This window comes from Acipenser ruthenus, chromosome 2 (assembly GCF_902713425.1).
Source record: "Acipenser ruthenus chromosome 2, fAciRut3.2 maternal haplotype, whole genome shotgun sequence".
Classification (NCBI taxonomy): Eukaryota; Metazoa; Chordata; class Actinopteri; order Acipenseriformes; family Acipenseridae; genus Acipenser; species Acipenser ruthenus.
This window is the reverse complement of record NC_081190.1, coordinates 67,112,633-67,128,475: the sequence shown is the minus strand read 5'-3', so window position 1 is coordinate 67,128,475 and position 15,843 is coordinate 67,112,633. Positions and strand designations below refer to the sequence as shown.

General features: G+C 36.0%; 1 protein-coding gene across 2 annotated transcripts in view; it reads left to right on the top strand.

Annotated features, from left to right (window-relative positions):
• LOC117408969 (uncharacterized) overlaps positions 1 to 12,151 on the top strand; it is a 51,452-nt gene extending 39,301 nt beyond the window's left edge. For both annotated transcript variants that reach the window (XM_034014447.3, XM_034014445.3), the window contains exon 8: positions 10,834 to 12,151. The gene's annotated coding sequence lies outside the window, so the exon portion shown is untranslated. The remainder of the gene's footprint in view (positions 1 to 10,833) is intronic.
• The last annotated feature ends 3,692 nt before the right edge of the window (positions 12,152 to 15,843 follow it).

Sequence of the window (15,843 nt, the reverse complement as noted above, 5' to 3'; positions counted from 1 at the left end):
GAGAGTTGAAAAAAACTGTTTATTAAATGTTTAGTATTCAGATGAAGAAATGTGAAATTCAAGTGACATTTTTATTTCACTGTTCATGGTAAAGGCATTGATTTTATTTTATTTTTTTATTCAAAATAATATGCAGGTTTATACCGCTGGTATTTCCATTTTGTGTTTTTGGACGTTATACAAGCTTTTGTGTCCTTGCTATAACTGTTTATAAAAAGTGAAGGACCGTAGTGAGAATGAGATGGTTCTCCCCAGTGGCTGCCCCAATTATTTAAAAACACTGATGTATATAGCAATGAGGTACAGGCAAATACTTATATTAAAGGGTACAGGTACAAACCCAGTTTCATTTATGTGGGGTTCCTTTACAGATATACCTAGACTAAGCATTAAGCATAAGTGATGAAAGCCAGACTGACTTCCTGAAATTCAGTAATTGGTTGGACTACCCACTTGCTTTAATTTAACAAAGCTTTTGCATATAAAGTGGAAAAGACATGATTACAAATAATGGTAACACTTTATAGTAATGTGCGGCTTATTAATGTTTTATAAATATATAATATATGCTTAATAACAATGTTATATAGTGTTAATAAAGCATTATATATGGTTTAAAACCATGCAATAACCATAGACAGAATGATGTTTAAACATCCCAAAGTACAATAGGTAGCTAAAAACTGTCCCCTTCATTAAAACGTAATTCTGTTCATGGCTATTGCATGGTTGAACATCCCAAAGTAGAATAGGTGGCTAAAAACTGTCCCCTTTATAAAACTGTAATTTCATCTATGGCTATTGCATTGTTATACAGCATCTACAATGCTTTATTAACACTATATAACATAGTTATTAAGCATATATTATATATTTATAAAACATTTATAAAACATTAATAAGCATAATCTTAATATAAAGTGTTACCCAAATATTTTTTAAAAATCCCTTGTTGAAACATTTAAAGAGGTTAATATAAATAATCCTTGTTGTAGAAGTGATTGCTTCTTGACCTCACATGGCTTTTTTCTGTATCCATTTCAACCTGTAGACTCTGGGGATGAAAGAAATGTCTCCTTCCTGCTCAGGTTTCTTGACCGTTGACCTCCTACTCAGTCACATCAACGGAAAGGTCATTAACCCCAATAAGATGGTACTCACTGACAGCAGGGAGTGAGAAGTTTGTTCTGAGGCTGAAAGTCTCTTTTCCCAGATTCCCAGAGAAGCAAGTATCTACAAAGGGAATATACTATTCCCCCTTTCCTCCCAGGGCAACTGACAGGGGTAGGAATTGAACACCTCTTCAGAGGTGTAACAAATAATAGACAGGAGTCAGTAGTCAGTTACAGTTAAATCTGGAAAGGTCTGAATGACTTTGACAACCTGAAGGGCCCTTCAGGTGCTGTCTATACCCCTAACAGTGGGATGTACTGGTCAGTGATGGAAATAGAAACACAAAGCCATTCTGTGCAAGATAAAAAAATGTATCTAGCAGATGTTCTAAAGGAGACTGTTTTGGATTTAGCTTAATTTTTAGAAAAGTACATTAGCCTGCTCACTGTTGGACTTAAGGGAAATCTTTAGATGTGTGTTTGGCCTTTTATAACAATTGAAACAACAGAAATGTATTTAGGGAAGCTTTTTATTTCTATGTATGGTATTTTTTTGGTAATACAACGTTCAAGCCAATTGTAGCGCAGAAAGCCATTCATTTATTAGGTAGGAACAGCACAAATCCAGCTTGACCAGGTACTTATAAGAGTACACACCCTCAACCATGCAGTTATGTTGGAAATCTGTATCACAGTGGAAACAGAGACAACTTATGTGCTTATGGTCCATTCCCACCACCTCTTCCAACCCTAGTGGGCTACTACTGTACCTATGCTGGACAAACTTCTGCTGAGCTCACAACATGTTGATGTTCTAAAACCGCACAGATAGGAAGGACAGCTTTGCATCACCTGGTAATGTGTGCAAATATTCTTGATTATTCCACGTATACAGTGCACATAATTTTATACTGTACATGCATACATACATACTGGGAGAAGGGAAACATTCATGCATTTTTAAGGACATCATTATACAATTAGTACTTTACTTGTGATCAGCAGTTTATATAGTTGGTTGATCTGAAAAAATAGTTTTAGCAAGAATCTTTTGTCTTGCTAAATCTTTTGTAAGCCTGTTAACAAGGACTTGTACATATTTTCCATACATTTTTTTAAAGATGATTAATTACATAGTAAGTTAATTGCGACTGGTTCATATGGTCTTGTAAAACCAGTGAGGCATACGTATGTATACAAACCACCAAATCCGAGTTCATCATCATTTATTAGACTAGCATACTCTGAGTCTTTCATTTGTTTTTTTTTCTGTTAGTGCTTTGATGGATGATTTTGTCTGCCACTTGATGACCTCTGTGTTTGTGTATTTAAATAGCTCAAAAAATAGCATCAGCTAACCTGTCAGCTATCTTTACAAAACAGGCCATAGTATTGCAGCTGCTTGTCAATTGGTCTGGAGGACAAAGATAGAATGAGCCCCAGGAGTTAAAAAATGTGTACTGTTCTTAAGCTCCTTTGCCTAACAGTGCAAGCACTTACGTGTTATTTGGAAGGAAGCGAGAAATACTGACAAGTTCTATTGTTGTAACTTTTAATAATTATTTATGCTTACACATGTATATTGATTAAGCAATAATGCCTGCCGACTAAAGCTCTAGTTGAACGCAATGGGAGTTACAGTAGGTGATTTTGAATTACCAGGGTATATAAATTTTCTGACATGTGATTGGTAGAGGTGTCATTTTACTGGTCATTAGCCAGACAGCACGTTTTGTGTACACACAGTAAAATTCCTCTTGTGCAGTGAAGTCCTCTCTCATTAACAGCTACGAGCCTCCCTATGGAAACGGGATGCTCAGCTGTCACCTGACACAAACACGATCACGTTGCCATCGACTTGGTTCTCATCATTCTGATCCATCCCTCTCAGAAACAAGGGAGTTTACTTTCAAATTCATATCAGCTCTGTTAATGACACTTTGACAACCTCACAAAATGAAGCCCCTGCCCCACCAAGGACAAATTCTTAAGTTTCACAGGTTCCAGCACCTTGTAATGTGTGTCATTTTTTGGATAGGTAACAGAGTCCAAACGATTTGCTTAAAACAGGAAACATTAACCCTGTTGAGTCTTAGCAGCAGCTCTAAGCTGAACTATTGTATATATCAACAGCACAGCATACACCTGCTGTCCATACAAACATCTGTAGACCCCAGTAGAGTTCCCCCTTCATGTGATCAGATGACCAGTCATCCAATTGTTACCCATTGCAACTGCTAGGCCATTTGGAAGGGGCTACAGAGAGAAAGACAAGTGATTTTGGCAATATAGGCAATTCAATCCATAAATTCACTGTTTCTTGCAACAGTGAATATTTCTTAAAATGCTAAAGGTTCATTCATCTGGGCCCTCCGAGGTTATCCATTGCATGTTGGTGCCAATTGTTCTCAAACATTTTTAGGGATTACTGATGGAGATAACATGTTTAATTTACTGTTAGAAATAGACTTTACCCTGCAGTAGACTAGCTAATATTCTTGCAGTAAATTAGATAACATGTTCAGCGGTTTCTGCTTTCAAGTACAGTGCTTTAGAAAACAGCTGTAGACAAGCATAAATGGATTATTTTAAGGGCATATTGTCAATAATCAATTGGCATACAATATTGGATTTTTGTCAGCCAGCCATGGACCAAAACAAATCCTAATTGACACTTTTCTCTTGTGTTGGGTGTTCTCCAAAATGTCATTGCTAGTGTGCTTGTGAGGGACAGCCTATATATGGTATTTATATACCGGTATTTCAAATTCCATCCCAGGACAGAGTGATAGTCTAGACTCCTAAACCGATTAAATGTTTTTCTAAAGGCTGTTACAGTTTTACTACAGGTTGTAAAAGGCCAAAGGTGAACAAAGTGCACTGCATTTAAAGTGTGTGCCCATACTGTAGGCTCTTCGCTTATTGAGCCATAAATTATAGGTTTATTTCTAAAGCACAAAACTTCACACAAACTAACGTGTTTTGTAAGGAGCATCAGACAATGATAGCTGCCATATTGCAATAACAGTGAAGTATTTTGTTCAACAGCATCCTATAATACCGGATTACTCATATACAGATCAGTGGAAGGACAGCACCAGCCCCTGTGCTTCTTTACAAGCTGTACCTCAGGTATTATTTTGTAAGGAGTGTAAGCAGTGTTTGCCAAGAAATCATGATTAAAAAGACCATTCTACTGTACATACCAGTAAGTCATCAATACTAATATGGTTTGTTAACCTTTGAAAGTGAAGGGGCTTTGAACAGAAATGTATGGCTTTATTAAACAGGCGACTAATGCTGCTCAAAGGTCAACAGAAACCAGATATAGTCCCGACCAAGAAAGTATTGTGCTTGAGTCAGATTAGTCTACTGTTTGTTTTTTTATCCAAAATCAGTAAATCCCTAGAGGAATGCCATATCTTTCAGCAGCCAGCTTTTTCTTTTTTTATGGTATTATGCTGACTGGAGATAGGCATCTGCCATTGTACTCTTGCCCATACACATATTCAGACAATTGGGAGAGTAGAGGTGTTTAACCTGGCCTTGTGTTTGCTTTTTTATTAGACAGGTCCCAGTACTTTATAGTTGCAACTTTAATGATTTTGTCCATCAGACTTATGTGAAGTCCTGTAGATAAATGCATGGCTGTATATATGCCAGCAACACGTTTATCAGTATTTTATACATGATTAATTTTCGTGCTATTTTTACAGTGTCTCTCTGAGTACTTTATTGGTGCTTACTTGTACAGCATTTCTTCCTAATACTCCTCCAGAGTCTTTGTATTTGAAAAAGTTTTTTTCTTCTACAGGAACGTCACAAAGAATATAGAGCAGTGTTGGCATAACAATATGTGACTGCGGTTCCTTCTCTTAACCACCAGATATTAACCACTGTACTACAGAGCCAGGCTCACTTGCACGAGCTGTTAAAACAGGGTATATATTCCTTCATGTGCATTCCATTTACACCACAAACTGTAAATCTCTGGCAAAACCTGGAAATACTTTTATGTGGTTAATTGTCAAGGAACATCCATAGAGTTTCCATAATGGATAAAGGTTCTCCATAGACAACAGGTAAAACTCCCAGACTGTGACCCAGCACTGGATCAGCCTCATGCATAGCCTATGATAAACCTATATTGGATATAGTTTATAGCCACTGCATATTACCTTGTTTGGGTAAAGATATATTAATGGTTCTTTATTAATGTTTACTTTAAGAATATGTATTTATGTCTTTCTTATGCCAAGTTTCTCTAAGGTGAAGTTTTCCCTATGCTTTACTGCACTCAACCATGCTTTTTGTGAAAATGTAAGACTGTTATTATGTTTACCATATAGAGTGGGACAGACAGACAGACATAATAAGTACATAATGATCCACAATTTTATATAAGCTGTCCAGTAATTCTGTCTTATGCTGCAATTCTTGCATCACAAAGCAGTGTGCACATACCTGTAAACATTAGTAACTAATGTACAGATGTGGCCAAAAGTATTGCATCACCTTATAGAATTAAATAAAGTCGAATGAAACCTGCTAAATAATGTTACGTTAACAAATTGAATTACATACCGCTTTGTAGTTTTACATACACAAAAAAAAAACTGACAGAAATTGAAAAATATGACATTTGGAAACCTAACATGAAATACTGTACTTCTATTATGGCTTCCAGTAGACTTTTTCAATATAATTTTGTGGTTTCTTTGAGTACATGATGTTAAATAAAATATTACAATTATGTTCATATAGTTTTTTTCTTTTTAATTTTGTCTCAATCCTAAAATTATAGGTGATGCAAAACTTTTGGTCATAGCTGTATGTAAGACCTTGCAATTCAGTCATTTATGGACCCCACATAATTGCTTAAAATATAAAAAAAAACTACTTACAGTGGCTGTTCCAATACTGATATAAAAAAAGGAATGTAAAAAGCTGTACCAAACACAAGGTTACACAAAGTAATAGAGCTTAAAAACTAGCCTGTTCGTTATTGAAACTGATGTGAAAGAGATGATTAAATTCAATATGCTAAAAATATAAAGGAGACAGGAGATATTTGATCTTTGAAGCGCTTCAGAACAATAACCCACTGTTTCAATGGGCCTCAATTAATAGCAGTCTAGCTAATGCCGTCTCAAATTATTGACTGTGCCTCACTTCAAAGAGGGGAAGAATGTCTGTATGGGAGTTACCTTATGTTACCTTGCATTTTACTTCTTTTCTGTAAGTATTAGTAAAGCATTTACACAATAAAAAAATAACTGTGCCACCACTGTTTTTAACTACTATTTTATAGACATATAAAATGTGTTATAATATGTGGTTTATTACCCATGATCCACACCACAGTACGTGGTACTGTTTCTTAAGGCCTCACCAGCTCCCTACCAACTCTACCTGTCCCATGCGTGCTCCTCATATCCCTGCACTTCCCTACATTCAAGCATGGAGCTATTTCCTTTTTTATATCTAATCAGTTTCTGTAGTGTGCTGCATCGCTTTGTTGTTTTTCCCCATTGTGGTCTGATACTCAATTTCTAACTGTCTTTCCCTTTCAATTAAATTACCATTGAAGCTCAATAAATAGGCTGTTCTACCTTTATCACAAGTGCCAATGATATGTTCTTACATAACTTATTGAGTGACATCTATTGTCACTCTATAAGACATTAAGCTGGAACAAATATTGATACTCATGTGGAGGGGCAGCAGTGTGGAGTAGTGGTTAGGGTTCTGGACTCTTGACTGGAGGGTCGAGGGTTGTGGGTTCAATCCCAGGTGGGGGACACTGCTGCTGTGCCCTTGAGCAAGGTACTTTACCTAGATTGCTCCAGTAAAAACCCAACTATATAAATGTGTAATTGTATGTAAAAAATAATGTGATATCTTGTAACAATTGTAAATTGCCCTGGATAAATAATAATAATATTATTATTTATTTCTTAGCAGACACCCTTATCCAGGACGACATACAATTGTTATAAGATATCACATTATTTTTTACATACAATTACTTTCTTTTTTATATGCAATTATCCATTTATACAGTTGGGTTTTTACTGGAGCAATCTAGGTAAAGTACCTTGCTCAAGGGTACAGCAGCAGTGCCCCCCACCTGGGATTGAACCCACAACCCTCTGGTCAAGAGTCCAGAGCCCTAACCACTACTCCACACTGCTGCCCTAGATAATAATAATAATAATAATACTCTCTTGGCTGAAGGTGAGTGCAAGTGCAAGTGCAATACATAACTAAGATCTATACATTTACACTACTCCTCACCTCTTGTATTGACACACTCACCAAACACACACATCCGTACATGTGTCTATTTAGGTATATATACTGTGTGGCAAGTGTTAGATATTAAAAGAGACTTCATGGCATGGATACTTGAGTCCAAACAACCACATTCTGGCATATTTAAAGATTAGATGTCTTTTTAACACATACAGTATATAAAGGGAGGGTGGAGTGCTCGTAACTTCCTCATAAACTCTTGGATGGCAGAAGGAAATGCAAAATAAAAGGTAAATTCTGCACACCTTAACAATATAAATAATAATTGAGATAAGATTAGAAATCCTTTAAAAAAAAAAAAAAAGGAAAGGGAGGTCCTTTTATGATAAGCAGCTTTTTTTAACTTTAGTGGAGGATTGGATTAAGGTTTCCTCAACACTCCTTTGAGAGCTGTGCTTGGTAAACATGAATAACAAGGTAATCCCCAAAGGTATGTGGGGGGGCTAAAACACTAAGAATTCATCACCCGCACACCCAAAGCAACCCAGCAAAAGAGCAGCACAGCCTAGAAGAAAAGCATGTCTGCCTGTTTGGCTTTACCACTGTACTTTTTTGAGGAAGAAACCAAACATGTAAGACTTTTTATCCTAATGAATGAAGTGCTCTTCCTGCTGCTCAAGAAAACCCTTGGATTTCTGGCCCTTGTGAGACTCGTTTTCACTGTATCTGGGGTTATGCAGTACATCAAGTGGCAGAGCTGTTTACCACCACTCTTCACCAGTCTAACTTTTGTTATAAAATGGCAAGGTCTTGTCATATAACTGCTGTAACTAGTTGACCATCTATTGTACTAAGAGACAACTCCTTCCTATACCCTGTGCAACCTATATTTATGAATGTAATGTATTTCTACCTTAAACGCTTTGTTTCCTTTGGAGTTTAGTTTTATTTCAGAGGGAGTGATTGTGGTCATTCATCAGCTCCAAGGAAAATGCTTGTGGCTGTTTTTTCAATAACCCTCGTCAGCAAGCACTGAGAGTCAGATTGAATGAGTGTAGAGACTGTACTGGCTAGAGATATCATCACTTCTCAAGTGGTTGGTCACATACGATATTCCATATTTATTGCTAATATATATAGATCAGTTTCTGTCGGCATCCATTTGAACCACCCCCACCATTTGCATATTTACGTGTTTACATTATTTATTTACATGTATTATAGGTGTTTCAAAGAGTTAGGCCATGAATCTCACATGAACATTTTAAAAACTTTCAAGAAAAAAAGAAACATTTTAAAAACCTGCCTCATTCAATCCATGTGCACAACACTACCTGAATTCTACCAACATTCCCTTATACCAGTTTACCATGGTATTTTTGCACTTTTACCATTATTTTTTCCATGGTAATACCATGTATTAACCATAATTTATCCTGGTTTATCATGTTTATTAATATGCTTTACCATACCTCACTGTTCTTTACATTGTTTTCCTATGCTTTACCATGCTTTCACTATGGTAAACTTTTATATGGGTACATAGTCACATTTCTCAAACTTATTAAAGGATATACCAGTCAGCTCCCAAACTTGTCTATTTTGATTATATTGTATTTCCAGTTTTAGAAGTTAGCAGGAACAATGATATAATATGCAACAGTAAATATTATAATTTCAAATTCAGCAATTTCTTCCTGTAATTGGATGTGAAATGCACAGTTACACGTAATAAAATCAGTTTCAGTTTTTGGTTCTCAAACATGGCAGCAGATTTGCAAGCCAGAGCACAATATATATTTGGTGTTGTTGTTTTGTCTGACAGCCACCTTCATTTTTCAGATTAGTTCAAGAAAGTTCAGAGGCTTCCTCAAATGTGAATTAAAAAAGTAACCCTACAGACTATGTGTGTGTGTGTGTGGCAGGAGAGAGACTGGGAATCTTCTTGACAAAAAAGGAGGCAGAATTTATTGTGAGACAGATCAGGAAGGTCAAAAGCATAACCAATCCTGTAATGCTGTACAATAAATGGTGTCACTAGCTGACCCAATGAACACCACAGGTATAGTGTGCTCCTGCAGATGTCATAATAAGGGGTTTAAAAGGTTAAGTCCAGGGAGGCCATCAAGAGAAAATGTGGATTCTAAAAAATAAAAACAGTAATATGAAACCCTTGATTCAAATGATTTCATACGACTATGAGAACAAGCTTCTCATACTACACCATTCTTGCACATTTAAATATTTTGTAACCAGGCTTTCCAAAAGCAATATATTTACAATGTATATAAAATATGAACAGGTGTTATTTTGGAACAATACTGCTTTATCCAGGTTTTGTTCTATAAACTGTAAATCTAAACTTTTTGATTCACCAGTAATCCTGGGAATCATTTTAAACCTCCTAACTGAAGTACCCATGTGGAATATGTCACATATAATATATATTGTGTGTGTGTGTGTATATGTATATATTAGAGAGAGAGAATTCAAAAGCAGCAAACAGTTCTAGATCCAAGGAGAACCAATCACTAGAAATACTTAATGAAAAGTAATTGATAAACTGATAACTCACTACCTAGCTATTTCTACCATGTTATCTGAAGAAGATGGAAGCTGAAGCATTTTAGCTAATTATTAAAATAGCGACTTATCAGTTTATCAATTACTTGTCTTCTATATTATGGAAATTCATACAACAATGTTCAATTTATTCACTACAATACAGCAGTATAATAAAAACATTACTGTGTATATTCTAAATGCATATGTTATAATAAGCAACATACATTTGTTTTCCATTTCTGTGTGTAGGAATTATTAAATGCAAATTTCACAGAGAAGGCCATTTTTTTATGAATGAGGTTCTTAGGTTCTTAGGGCAAAATAGTTAGCTGGTACAGAGTGGAACACAAAGAAATGAAAGCTGAGCCTTTTTTTCTATTGGGTTTCCTTTCAGACTGTTCTTTCTCATTGTGAAAGGATTTTTTTCCCATTATCATCTGCCAGGTGAAAATTGTCACCAAGGCTTAAGTGGTATTTAAAACGAGTTATCCCTACATAGTTCAGTTTTAGGGGATAACAAGTAAATATAAAATTAATTTTAAAATGAAACCTCAATAATCTCAAATGGTTTGCAGTAATACCTAATATTTATAATTTAGATCATCTGTATACACTACAACCTATACCAACATAGCACAATGAGAAGCATTGTAAAAGTATCGCAGAAAGGTGCACCTTCAACTGAATTACCATTAAAGGGAATACATCCTGAATCCCAAGGATTACTTCACTGCTTTATTTATACCCATGCTTATTATATCTCTTAAGGAAATGTTACATACACATTTTAAATAAATGAATTGTTCGTCTTGCCTTTTTTATTTATGTTTTTTGATCAAATACCCATCTTCTGCTCAGATATCAATCCAGTGTGTTAAATCGGTTTTTTGTTTTTTTTCAGATGAAAGAAGAAAAGAAAAACACTCTATCATATAATAGACAAATCCCTCCCAACGCAACACGACACGAAGATCATGACAGTAAAAACAGACGTAATGAAGCGTTCTTACCTTTGTATAAGTTAGTGATCAGAAGATGTGTCTGCCGCACAAAGAGCACAACGTGTGGTTTTCACTCTACTGTGCAAAATAAATGATTTTTTTCTATGGGTAAATATCGGCCATATAGGGACTGTTGGCATGTATGTTTATTTCACAAAAACAATATCATGGTACTGCTTGCTTCACTTCAGGAGTTTTTTTTTTTTTTTTTTTTTTTTAAACTCACTGAAATGCCGTTTAAATAAAAGCTTTTAACAAAAGGAAGGTGTTACAATGGTTTGTGGGAAGCGTTAAGCTTTTGAGCACAAAAGAAGTTTCACTTAACACAGAGCTTGCAGTTAATCCACAAGCCTAGGGAAATACTACTTTTCAAACTCTGTACATATAAATGATTAGCATGTTAGAAAAGCACTCAAAAAGCAATATTCATGTTTAAGAGCTCAAACCCCTAGAGCAGAGGTCTTCATAATAAACCTGCACACCACATGCACCCCAGGTAATCTGTTTAAGCCGACTGTGCAAATTGTGCCATTTAGCCACACATCTTTTGCACAGCCTGTAAAGCTGAAACATTTGATGTACATGTGTGCTAAAGGCAGTTGATGCAAGATTCAGTGACCTTTAATGTGGGAAAAACTGTAATTTTGGAGGAAAGGGGAATGAAAGTGATTATAGTATTGCTCTATGAATTTAGTACAGAATTTAGGAATTTGGCCCAAATTTGAGGACCACTGTCCTTAAGCTCATTTTTTTTTTCAAGTTTAGCTATGTTTTACTGTTAGTCAGCTACTTGTTACTTCCTTAAAGAGTAAGTAGCGGGGTTCTGAAAAATATAGCGCTATAGGTCCCCACATGCTACAAGTCTTTAAATAACATACCGGTGCTTGTCATTTTTCTTTTCATTGTTAATATCTTGACAACTTTTTACACTTAGAAGTTTAAAGTCTGTTTCAAAGCTCTTTTCAGCATGTCAGCACTAGTGCACTGGGATGAGACCAGGGGTGTGTCCTCTGATTACTGCTGGAAGAGCGATTTAAAAAAAAATACATTCATATAATTGACCTCGCTACTTACTCTTTAAGTTAGTTCCTTACAATAGTACATGTTGTTTGGTTCAAACTAATTTTTGTTAATAGCGATAAATAAATAAGTACTTTACTGTATACACTTCATCCTAACATCATAATTCTCTTGAACTGCATCTGTGTCATTATCATTTTTTTTTTTTATCTACATTTAGTTAACGTACAAAGTTGGAATCAAACACTTAAAAATGTTGAGTATAGTATTGCTAGTACTGAATATATATATATATATATATATATATATATATATATATATATATATATATATATATATATATACATGAAAACAAAAACAAAAAGCTAACTCACACATGGAGTGCTTACTAAACTTTTTAAATTATTAAAACTAAACTATCATCGGACAGCTAAGTCGTTTACCGATTAGAACAAAACACTTGTAAACACACACAAAACACAAAAAAGGTTCACACAGTACCTCTATCTAAAATCACTGTGACACCCTAATTTCATACAGACTGGAGACTGTCCTGAACAAACATTTCTGTCCTGCCTTATACCTGCCTGCTGATTGCCGGCAAGTTACCTTTATTCAGAGCCAGATGAACCCCATCCTGGCTCCCTCCCATGGCATTCTGGGGGATGTAGTCTTTTGGCCCCTCCTTGACTACATCTTCCTCTCTTCCTCCCCCTAGCCTGCGATTTTATATATATATATATATATATATATATATATATATATATATATATATATATATATATATATATATATATACATATATGACGCAAACCGGGTCACCTGCGGTGTCCCTCAAGGGTCTGTTCTTGGGCCTCTTATCTTCAACATCTACATGCTTCCCTTGGGTCACATCATCCACCAATATAGCCTTATGTTTCACTCCTATGCAGATGACACCCAGCTCTACCTAAAACTTGACCCTGGATGTCCCTCTGACATGGTCTGGCTTTCAGCTTGCATCCAAGACTTCGAGGCCTGGATGTCTGCCAATTTTCTTCAGCTCAACACTAACAAATCTGAACTTCTTCTAGTAGGATTGAAAACTCAACTCAAGAATCTCAATATTATTGCCTTGAACCTAGGAAACTGTCTGCTTCTGCCTTCCCCCACTGTACAAAGCCTTGGTGTACTTCTGTTTAGTAACATCTCCTTTGATGCCCAAATCTCCTTTGTAGTCAAATCCTCCTTCTACCACCTCTGAAACATCTCAAAGATCCGTCCCTACCTTTCCCTCCTGGATGCAGAGATACTCTGTCATGCATTCATCTCCTCTCGACTCGTCTACTGCAACTCTCTCTACGGTGGTCTCCCGTCACGTGCCATAAACCGATTGCAGCTGGTTCAAAATGCTACTGCTAGGATCCTTACCAGATGTAAAAAACATGATCACATTATCCCCTGTCTTGCCCAGCTGCAATGGCTACCTGTAAAGTTCAGGACTACTTTCAAAATGTTCCTGCTTGCCTACAAGGCCCTTCATCACACTGGTCCAGAATATCTCTCCAACCTGCTGACCCGCTATGTCCCTGCATGCAAGCTGAGGTCCTGTGACTCAGGCTTGCTTGTTATACCCAAGCAAAAGTGCACCACACTCGGAGAGCGCTCTTTTAGCTTCATGGCCCCGACTCTCTGGAACTCTCTCCCAGCTTTGGTGCGTGATGCTCCCACAGTCGCTCGCTTTAAATCAACTCTCAAGACCCACTTGTTCTCTCTTGTTTTCAATACTCTTTAAGTCTGATATCTGTTTTTAGCTGTTGTCTAAATTGCTATTTCAGGTTTTTCACTCCATCTTATTCATATGATTCTGTATGACTCACGCATCCACAATGTCTAGAATTCACATCCTAGCCTTGTATTTAATGTATTATGCCTGTATTTAATGTATTTGCTTTTTTGTTTTTTGTTTTGTTTTACTGTTTGTATTTAATGTACTATGCCCTGTATTTCACTGTATTTAATGTATTATGCATTGTTCCTCACTATCTTGTAAAGCGCTTTGTGATGATGGCCCACTATGAAAGGCGCTATATAAAATAAATATTGATTGATTGATTTGGGAATGTTTAAAGCTTTACCATACATATTTGTAATATACCCTGTTTGCCTTTGCTTTACTATGCTGTATCCATTCTTTACTATGCCGTTACCATGATATGCTGCAGTAAACTTTGATAAGGGAAGGCTTTTGGTTCTTTATTTAAAATATTTGAAAGTAAACAAACACATTCATTGACAACATAAAGCACAAGTACAAACACATTCCCCTCATGGTGACAGTGCTAACAGATAGGAATTCAATGTGACTTGAGGGGCCAAATATTATACTGTTGAGTGACTATTGTACAATGGCCCAAGGAGCTTTCTTTAAAGCTACCTATTAAAATACATTTTTATCTCTATTACAGATGCCCTAAAATATCACACATTTTGTTTCTACATGCATTGTTATGACATTTAAAATATATCTAATAACTTTGATCGCTGAAACAAACAAAAAAAAAACAACAACAGGAAAACCATCAGGCATTTGATTTGGAATTGAACTCTTCACCGAATTAAATGATTTAACAGTCTTGGCCAAGTTTATACAAAACATGGAGACTATATGCATGCTAAATAAAGGTCAGTCAGTAGTGTAATATCATTAACAACGAGTAATAATGTGTCAAAAGTATTGCAGAGAATAATTAATTTAAATATTAATATTCACTTAGTACTGAGGGCAGATTATTATTATTATTATTATTATTATTATTATTATTATTATTAATAAGTCAAAGTACAGTGTATTAAAGCCACAGTGTAAAACTGTTTATTCATGCCTATGTGTCATTGCATGAAAGCGTCTCTATATTTTTTGTCACAGGTTTAATGAATTTGTACTTTGAGAAATATAACTGGTAGTCTTGTACTGCAGCCAGCTGCTTCAATTCAAAGGTTAAATTTCCTGGAAAAGTATTTGTTTTGTGGCAATCAGTGAAGCAGTGAAATACATTGATTTATAGCATAGTTGTATGTGACGGAAAATATGTTGCTTCTTGGCTAGGTGACTGAGATGTTGTTTAGTGAAGGAAAGCTATTTCAATTGGGTATTTATAAATGTCTTGCTTTTTTATCTTTATGAAACCTCTATTGGATCCAGCATCCATATTCTATATTGAGCTTGTTTCTAGGGTGATAATTCCCCCTGCAACAAGTGATATCTGCGAAAATGGAGCTTCTTAATCCACCAATAAGGGGTTGAAATACTGTTGGTAAAGCTGGCGGCAGTGAGTGCAAGAGGGGATTTGGAATGTGTGACATGGATACACTGAAAGGCAGGGTGGGTGGATGCCAGCGGACACAGAGAAGCTGGATAGCACTGCTCTTCCAGATACCACTGAACTGGATCCAACTGTATTATGTTCTTAGGATGCTTTATATAAACAGTAAGTATATTTACAGGAGCAAAATATTTTGATGCTACTGTAAGTGTGAAAGATAAGAAAAAGAATACTTCGCATTGCACTGGATACTTTCACTTATTGCTTTGATTCTGTGTTATTTCAGAACATCAGCATGATTACTATGAACACTGGAGATGAAACTCTTTCTAGCCACAGAGCAGGGTAAAGCACTGTGGCAGGATGGCTTGCAGTGGTGAGGTGTGGTGACGTCACGGACCAGGAAGTAACTGAATCAAAACAATGGATGGGCGGGTGAAGCTGAATGCAATGGCGTTCAGCTGATTTATTAATAAACAAAACAAAATGAAAGATTTAAACAAACAACAAAACAGAAACAAAAGGGCACGAGGGCCAAACGAATAAACAGACAAACAAGTAAGTGTTGTGCTGGCTAATCTAGCA